The sequence below is a fragment of the Melospiza melodia genome, chromosome 8, assembly GCF_035770615.1.
Source record: "Melospiza melodia melodia isolate bMelMel2 chromosome 8, bMelMel2.pri, whole genome shotgun sequence".
NCBI classification, from domain to species: domain Eukaryota; kingdom Metazoa; phylum Chordata; class Aves; order Passeriformes; family Passerellidae; genus Melospiza; species Melospiza melodia.
The window spans coordinates 9031686-9041190 of NC_086201.1; positions in this window are offsets into that span (position 1 = coordinate 9031686).

The following is a 9505-nucleotide window of genomic DNA, read 5'->3' on the forward strand; positions in this document are numbered from 1 at the left end:
TGTTGCCTTTTAATGCAAGAGTTCTAGAAGTTCAGAATGCCATGATAAGAAATTTTAATTACCTCCGCAAGGAAGAAGTAACCCTGAAAAATATGGCCTGTGTGAAAGGGAATTAGGGTGCTGAATGCCCAGCTGGCCTAAGATGTTAAATAAAGAAGAATAACAGCAGCAGAAATCTAAAGTTGCTATCCTGGTCCCAGCCTGGTACCCCAGAGACTGAGCTCTCCCTCCAGCTATTATACGTCTTCCAGTTAGGAAAGCTTTGGAAGACACAATTGAGCTCCCAGCTCTAACTGAGGAGCCAAACAAGTTGTCTGATCTGTGACAATGGGGCTTTTTCTGGTGTTTTTAGGAATAGCTTTCCTGCAATAATTGTCAATGGCATTAATAGAACTAGTACACTGGTTAGTTGCTGTCTGAGCAAGAACAACTTTGCTTGGAAGCACTGTGTTTTCATGACTTATAAAACACATTTGTTTAAATCTTCAGCAGTGGATTCACAGACAGGTGACCTTCCTGGCTCCTTTGCTCTCCAGTGGCACAAACTAGAGCAAGGAATTGTAACTTGTAAATTCTTGAGGTAATTCTTAATCTGTGGAAGGTATCTGACTGCTTCCTGTGTTCTGTCCTTCAGGAACATCCAAAGAAGATGCAATGAAAGCTTACATAGCAAAAGTGGAAGAACTAAAGGGCAAATATGGCATCTGAGGACTGGATAAGTCAGCTGCATGCACGCCTGAAACCTGCCTTATTTCTAATGTGGGAAACTGGTTTCTAAGAGTAACCTTAGATACCTAGTATGTCATAGTCGGTTCTCCTCATGCCTGTAGTTCAGGAGAAATCATGTACCTGGCTAATGTACTGACACGGTATAAATTCCTTCTGGGAACAGAATCTGGAACTCATTAAAGTGCATTTGGTACTTTAGCTGTTGTTCTGGTGGTCCCTCGGTGTCCCCGTCCGTGTGCCGCTAGAGGGGGACGGTGCCCTGCGCTCGGCACCGCCGGCTCCCGGCCAAACCCCTCCTCTCAGCCCTGAGTGACAGCCACGGCGGCTGGAGCATCCCAGAGCTTATCTGGGAAAGGTTATCTCTAATGCTGTGTGTGCTAGGAGCAAGGTGCTTGGTACTTATTGCCTGGAGCCTTCGGAGACTTCGTCAACAACTGCCAAATCGTCTTTCATAAAACACTTCTGGGACGTGTTATTTCCCAACAACGATGTTGGGCTTGTAGAGTAAAGGCAAATGCTGAGCACAAAGCCTTCCCTGGGCAAGGAGAGATCCCAGAGGCAGTGGAGTTGATCCTCTTGGTGCTGTAAAAGCAAGAGAATCAATTTGATGTTGCCACACAGTTGGCTGCAGTGAGGAGTGAGTCCCTATAGACTTTGGCAAGACTGCTCAAAGGGAAAGGCTTAGTGATCATCAGCAGAAGTTCAGTTACAAAATACACAGTTGTGACTGTCTCTAGTAGCTCATTGTTTTGTCTGCCTACTGTAGTCTCTTGGAGCTACTGATGATGGAAAGGGAAGATTTTGCTTTAAGAATGTCACATTGAACTATTCCAGCATAGAGCATTTGAGAATGAAATCACAACCTTATACAGGAATAAGGAATTATAATTTTGATTAGCATCTGAATAGGTGAGGACTTCAAGCATTCTTCAGATAAGCAATTGATTTGTGGAACTACATAGGGATGAAAACTATCATGTATCTGTCTAGGTAAATAGTTTTGTAGCTAGTTATACATGGTGAGTAGTAGATTTAGTGATTACTTCACGTGCTTTCAAAAATTTTAACTTTCCCCTTTACTGCTTTTAATGGGAAATGCTCTTAGAGCTGCTTTTTGTCCTTTAAAATGTGTTAGGATAACAAGCAAAAAAAAAAAAAAGCAGCTTATTCTTGTTCCTCCTTGTTCTTCTGGGTAAGTAAAATAAGCATTTGGAGGTTTTTTACCTGCTCTTGTATCCTCTGTTACTTGAGATTGTCTTAATTAAATTCACTTTGCAAGAGAGGGGTAAGAGCAGATGTTCACCATGAGAAATGCTTTTACCTTTTCTCTAGCCCAAAATTCCACATCTTCTACAGCTCCATCTTGGCAGCTGTATTTTGTGAAGCTGGTTAGCTTGGAAGGATTCTGCCAGCCTTTACCAGGACAGAGCTCACACAGCAAATGCTCCCACATTGCTCTTGTTAGCTGGTGCACTGTGGGCACACTGTGCTTTGCCAGCATGTTTTCTGTCAGAACAGGTGTACTCAGAGTTTTTGACTGCTAAAGAAGTGGAGCTGGGTCTGAAGGATGGCCTGGGGGTAGCAAATTCTATATCCCAGTCCTCATTTGGATTCATTTCCCTTGTGATAGTTAATTGTTACAGTGCTGCTCTCCTTTCTCGTACCTCTAGCATTAGTAAAGCCTCACTTTGTACACAGTGCTGATCCCAGAGAGGGTTTGCTCTTAGCCAGGCTTACAAATAATGCTATTTGCCAAGGAATACAAGTGACAGCCAGGCTTACAAATAATGCTATTTGCCAAGGAATACAAGTGACTGAGAATTCTACCTTGTATGCCTTTATTTGGACACTTAATTTTTTACTGTAGTAACACCTTTCTGCTTGCAGCTTCACCATCCTTGAGAAAGTAACATCAGTGGTCTTACTATTTAGCTTGCCCTTTGGCAATCAACTGTGTCTTTCAGGAGCAAGCTGAAAACTTCAAGATCTGGCAATAAGTGACTACAAAAGGCATGAAGGCAGAAGCAAAGGTACTGGTGGTGGCTGTGCACAGTATTTGTGACAAGAAGCAGCAACACAAAATTTGGCTGGACAGGTAGTAATGGTTGAAATAGACTGAGAGTTGAAATAGACTGAGCTGAGCTAAGGGGCTCGTTGTGGTTGTCTAGCAGCAGGATGAGTGTCTGTAAATGTGTAAGGGTGCTGGGCTGCCTGAAAACGTTGCTGACCTAGTGACCACCTAGTGCTTGCAGGTAAGGTGTGTGAGACACCTGGGCTGCATAAATAACACCAGGGCAGTGGTGGTTTGAGGGCATCTTCAAATTTGTAGGTAGAGGTGATTGCTTTTATTAAACTAATAAGGTGGTAAAATAGACAACCATTATCATATACAGCCTTGAGATCAGAAACAGAAGCAGCAAGCCTCAAACCAAAATATAATCCAGAGCCATTGCTCAAGGTACTTGTGGAGGATCAGATGCTTTTGATGGCTGGGCAGTGCTGCAAAACAGGGGATTGTTCTGACACCCTCTCAGGGAGTTGCTGCTATTTCCTCTTGGTTAGATCAAAGAAAGGCCAGCTACATCCTGATGCTTGCAGAGCTGGGGAAGGAGGAGGGAAGGAGACGTGCACTGAAGCCAGCCCAGCAGGCAGGAGGTCAGAGGCCAGCTGGCACACACACACTCAGCCCTGCTCTGCTGAGTCTGCAGAGTGCAGGACAGAGCCTGGACTTTGGATGGGGCAATAATAAATGTTAACTCTGTGTGTGATAAGGCAGTGTTCCTTCTATCACGCTTCTATGATTAGCTCTTGCACAGAGCACCACAGAGCTGAATGGCACCCACTGCAGGTAGAGATAAGAAAGGGGATGATGTTTTCCTTGGAAATCGCTTTCTGATGGGTTTTGCTTGCTTTTAACAAACATGTGGAGATATAACGCTCATAGCACAGATTTAACAAATCAGTATTGGCGTGTTGCTTAAGGCCCATAACAGACTTTTCAACCCTGTGAGGTAAATTTTTCACTTTGGTTAAAAGGCCCTCCAAGGCTGACTGCAGTGTGCAACTGACTCAAAATTCTTCAGTACTCATCTGGAGTGATCCTGTTTCATGATGGAAGCATTTTAACCTTTGAACTTATATGACCCTGCTGATACTGCTAAAAATAAATGACAATTGCATTTGCTGCTGTTCAAAACATTTGCTCTTCCCCCAAGTGTTCAGAGAAAACAGTATTGGGCAATACTACTTTGGGGTGACTGACCATCATCTAAGCCATTTTGTGAGATTGATTATAAATTAGGGAAACAGAAAGTGTATTTTGGTTGGGACAGTTTTCTAAATGCCACAGCTGTCACCCCAGAAGTAGGTTACACAGTCTTCCAAGTTGTCAAAGCTGTGTAGAAGTAAGACAAGTTGATACCACATTGATAGAAGACATTTGAGTGCATTCACAGTAATAAACTCAGAAGGGTAAAAGTTAATGGAACAAAAATAGAATCTAATTTTTTTCTCCCCCTCACAAGTCTATAAAGTACCTTCCAATCTATGAATTAGCCAATCAGGGGCTCACTTAAAGTGCAAATACCATCAATCCATTTTAGATGGGTCTTCATCATTTATAGAATGAGCTTGTATTTCTTCTAGAATCAGGGTATCTGTGAAAGTTAAATGCAGCTTAGTTGTGTTATCTTTAGAATACAGAATTCACAGGGAACTTGTCTGCAGTGATCTTTTAACTTTCATTCCCAGCTAGTCCAGTACACATGAGCTGCATCAAAAGCAGCATCACCACTTTCTTTCTACACCCTGGAAAGAAAAACAATTACATTACTGGGCCAGTGCAGCCAGGCAGACACCTTGTTTGTCCCCTCCAGCTGTGCAAGGCACCAACTTGTGTTTCCCAAAAAACTGAGGCAATGGAATGTCCTCTCCTCCTAATAAACACTGTTCCTTTGAGTAAGTTCTGAGCTTGGGAGACAGGCTAACCAGTTCAATGTACTTGCTACTTTTAAATCTCCTGATATGACTTTTTACTGATAGAAAAAATATGTATGTGACAGCTGAGAAACGGAATTATTTCCCCCAACTTATGTAGTATTGAAATATGGAGCCAAGTTTTTCTAGTAGTGCTAAAGACTTAAAATTGGGTTGGGTTTTTTTTCAGTTTTGGATTTTTTGGGGTTGTTTTGTTTTGGTGGGTTTTTTTGGGGTTTTTTTGGGGTTTTTTTTTTTTTTGGTGGGTGTGGTTTTGGTTATTTTTGGTTGGTTTGGTTTTTATTTTTTTTTGTATTTATTGTGTATTTCAAAGGAGATTTGTCAGAATGGTCAGATGCAAATATTTTGAGGTATTTCCTAAGCCAGTGTAACATTAACAGACATCCCTGAGAAAGGCTGATTCTGAAGCAGAATGAGTGAGCACCCAGTGCTGGATCTCGGCAATGTGATCTAAGGTAGGTCCAAAAACTGATCAGAGGTGAAAACACAACATCTATTCCTTCAAGCCTGTCCCACTTAAAGTCTCTCTTCTTCTTAAACTGAACTGAGCTGGGGGATAAAATCACTAATGGAATCCCATATTATCAGCATGTTTCTAACCCAGCTCTGAGTCCCTCAGCAAGCGCTGCTTGGTGTAGGTGGGCAGTAGGACCTAGGGCTGGGGATAACTGGGTATTTCACCATGGGCAGCAGGACATAGGGCTGGCTGCTGGGTATAACTGGGTGTGATCACCATGGGCAGCAGGACCTAGGGCTGGGGATAACTGGGTGTGATCACCATGGGCAGCAGGACCTAGAGCTGGCTGCTGGGTATAACTGGGTGTTATAACCATGGGCAGCAGGACCTAGAGCTGGCTGCTGGCTATAACTGGGTATTTCACCATGGGCAGCAGGACCTAGAGCTGGCTGCTGGCTAAAACTGGGTATTTCACCATGGGCAGCAGGACCTAGGGCTGGGGATAACTGGGTATTTCACCATGGGCAGCAGCCCAGGGCTCTCATGCACAGCCAGCAGTGAGTGGGGCTGCAGGGACACCTGGTAGCCCCAGTCTGGTGGCCAGTCTGCCTTCCTGAGGCACAGCAGAGGTGTCCAGGCAGGAGGCAAAGTAAAACCATCTGGCCCAGGAGCTTTTTCCTCTTTAGTGCTTTTACATGCCAGGATGAGTTTGTCCGCTTGGCTGCAATAACTTGCAGGGATGGGAGGGAAATCCTGAGGTAAAGTAGTTGTGATAAGGGGCTGGTCTGAGCTCCGTGGGCCTTGGCACAAGCCAAACCCCGTTTTGGTAGATATGCTGCTGCCTGGGGCACCATTCACCTAGGATAACTGCCTGAGTTCCCAGAGGCTGCTGGGCTTGAGCAGCTTGCCAGCAGCTCACTGACTTTTTGCCCTGTTCCAGAAGCTCTGTTTTGGCCCAGCTAGGCTGAACCCAGCCTGAGCTGAATGCAGCTTCTTCAACCTGGATTTTCAGTCTACCACGGGGTAAAAGAGAAGGCAAGAGAACAGTGACAGGAGACAATTAGCCTCTTCCTTCCTATCATAACCCTTTCTACATGCTCACTGCTTTGGGAAGATACAAAAAAATAAGTAAAAAAAAAAAAAACATTTCCCCCCCCATACAGACCTTGGACACCTAAAGTCTCAGCCTGCAAGACACTCAAGATCTATTTGTTTCAAAGATCAGGTCCACATCTCTCTGCAGAGATACCTTGAACTGGGGATCTGACAAAAATGAGGGTTTAAATACCTCATCAGGTGAGTTGCTATGCCAAGAATTGAAGATGTGATCAGAGAGGATGTTATTAAATAGTAAAATGCATTTACAGAAGTAACTGGCTTCAAGGTCAGATGAAGCTGGACTGGTCACTTGTGTTCTGCTTCACTTTTAAGTGATTTCACTTAATTGGGCAATTGTTCCCTCAGCCCCTAGTGACACTCAGATTTCGGTCCTGAACCTTCTGCAGGAGAAAAGCTGGAACAGATTCTTCAGTGTTAAACTTTGCATAGTTTTAAATGAGCCAGATGAACCTATTTCTGTGTGGTACAACAGTCTCTGGTAATTTCCATTATTTATGAACACATTTCCCTGAAAACTTTCTCTCCAGGGATAGGATGTGAAATGCCTATTTAAACAATAGAGAAAAGGGACTTTCTAAACAAAATAATGAAACTGGCAAGATACCAAGAACTCTACATTAACACAACCAAAAATACTTCTACAGTGCTTTAAAGGTCATTTTTTTCTGTTGTTATTACACAGGTGATGTATTTTTCAGACAAAAAAATGTTTTTCTTTTACAGCACTGAGCTCTTCTTATTGCAAAATACCATTTTCACATATGATTTTCACAAATAGCATAGAGACATTTTCCCACTTTTTTTTTTTTTTTTTTTGTCTTTTGAAGTGACATAGTATGTTTGGCTTGTTTTGTAATGAGAAATGAAGATAAACTCATTAGATTTGAAAGAGGTGCAGAGTTCTCACAGGCTTTCTAAACCCAGACAGCTTTACCAGAAGCTATCTCCAGCCAGGCAAGAGCAGAAATGAAGCACTCACTGTTACAACCATCCTCTCGGGGTGACTTCAGGAAAGTGACTCTGAAAGTGCCTGTTCAATGCTCATTAAAATTCCAGATCCAGTTTCATTCTCATTTATATTTGGGGAAATTAAATTAAATACAAAACATTAAAGCAATTTCTCCTTTGTAGTTTTCTAGGGTTCCATCCCCTACCACCCTTTTTCCTCGAAGAACAGGCTTGGCACATAACTCTACATTTACTGAAGAATACAAATATGACAGGGGAGCAATTTTGGTTCCAAAAGTAACCACTTTAATTTCCTCATTCATCAAAGATTTTTATGCACGTGTTTACTCATGTGAGCCTTACCAAGGGCTTTTACAGGAAAAAAAAAAAAGATCTTGCCCAGCAGAATACCCCTCACCGTTAAAAGTTAAGATTTTTAACTGCTGAAGTCATTAGGATGACTCAGATGTTTTACATGCAGATCTATGCTTAATGATTTTGCTAATTGTGGGCCAAATTGCGTAATGCTTTGCAGCATCGAGCCAATGTTACAGAAAGCATAAGTTAGTGAGGTTTTTGCCAGATAAGAGGTGGTATATTTTGTCAGGTCCAAGTCTGCATTTGCTCAGCATGACTACATGCAAGCAGCATTTATTCAGCTCATGCAACAAGTGAGACAACAAGACCTGTTTGTGCTTTTTGAGCAAAAAAACCCATATATATTGTTGAATTTTGAAGGTTGAAGTGGAAGGGTATAACAGCAAATGCATGTAATCAGTCTGCACATGCAATGCAGAAATGCTGTTTAACATGTGGAATAAAGAGCTTAGGATGTTATAAGGATCTTCTATCAACTCATGAACCTAAGATGAAAGGGATGTGGCAAGCATCAAATTTTCTAGCTTGGATAACACATTCAGAAAACAAAACATGTTGTTGACCACAAACCCACAAAATAAGTTTTGACAACAGACCTTGCAAAGATTTGCCATGAGTTGCAAGAGGAGAAAATCTCAATTCTGTGTCGGATAGAAATATAATCTAACATTGTATACAACTTTGTAGAGAAACATTTAAACAAAAGATTCTGCAGGAGGAGAGAAATAAAAAGGTTAGCATTTATCCTTAAAATTAAAATTATGAAAACTAAAGTAAATGTTGTTGAGAACTCTCACTCTTGCTAGAAAATGTTACAGAAAACACCCCAGAACAGATCACAGCCGACATAAATGGTGTTTTAAAGGAAGCACAGCAAGCCCTTATGAAATTGCATAGACATTAAAATAACGAGACAATCTATATAGACAGATGATTAGTTCTAGATTTTTGGCTAGAAAGGGAACGGCCAAATTCTGACCCCTGTGAACATGAGGGAGAACAACGACCCGTGGGGCTGTCCACTGGACCTCAGACTCTCTGCTGGAGTCAGAATCAGATTTTGGCAGTAAAACACGACTTGCTGATGACACAGCAACACCCAGCTTTCTTGGGCTTCTTAAAAGCTGCATCAGACAAAAAAAAAAAAAAAAAAAAAAAAAGTAGAGAAGTAGAGTAGTCAGTAATTCATTAGAGGATGGCACAACATGAGTGAGAAAAAGAGCTAAGGCGTAAAACTTTATGAGCAGCGAGGTTTTTGCTGACAGTACAGGTAGAGATAGGTAAGGCAGAGCAGGCTGGTGGCGATAAGAGCCGCACACAGCCCAAGGTGCGAGGCCATCGCCGAGCGGCCCCGGGAACAAGCGAGAGCAGCGAGGGCAGCACGGGCTGCTCCTGCACCCACGGGGCCCTCCGGGGCCGGGTGTCACTCAGCCCATCGCTGCCGGGGCTCCGGGCCGGGGCAGCCTCCCCGTGCCCCAGCGCTCCTGGCGGCAGGGCACACACGCCGCGAGCCGCCGGTGACACGGGGGGACACGGGCCGGGGCGAGGCCGCAGCGCGGCACCGGCACCGCCCGGCGCACCTCCCGCCCGCCCGGAGCCGCGCTCTGCAGCGGGCTGGGGCAGCTCCGTGCCCGGCCAGAGCAGCGCTGTCCCCGCCGTGCCGGCTGTGGGGAGCACCCTCGCTCCGCTGCGCTTCGCTCGGCTCGGTTCGGCCCGGCCCGGCTCCGCCCGTCGGGGCCGCGCTGCTGACTCAGCCGCGGGGGGGCCCCGAGGGCGCCCCGGCCCCGCGGGCGTGGCGGGCGGGGGGGCTGCCCTCCCTCCGCCCTCCGGGAGATAAAGAGCGGCGGCCGCAGCCCGCCCGCGCCTCTCGGCGCCGCC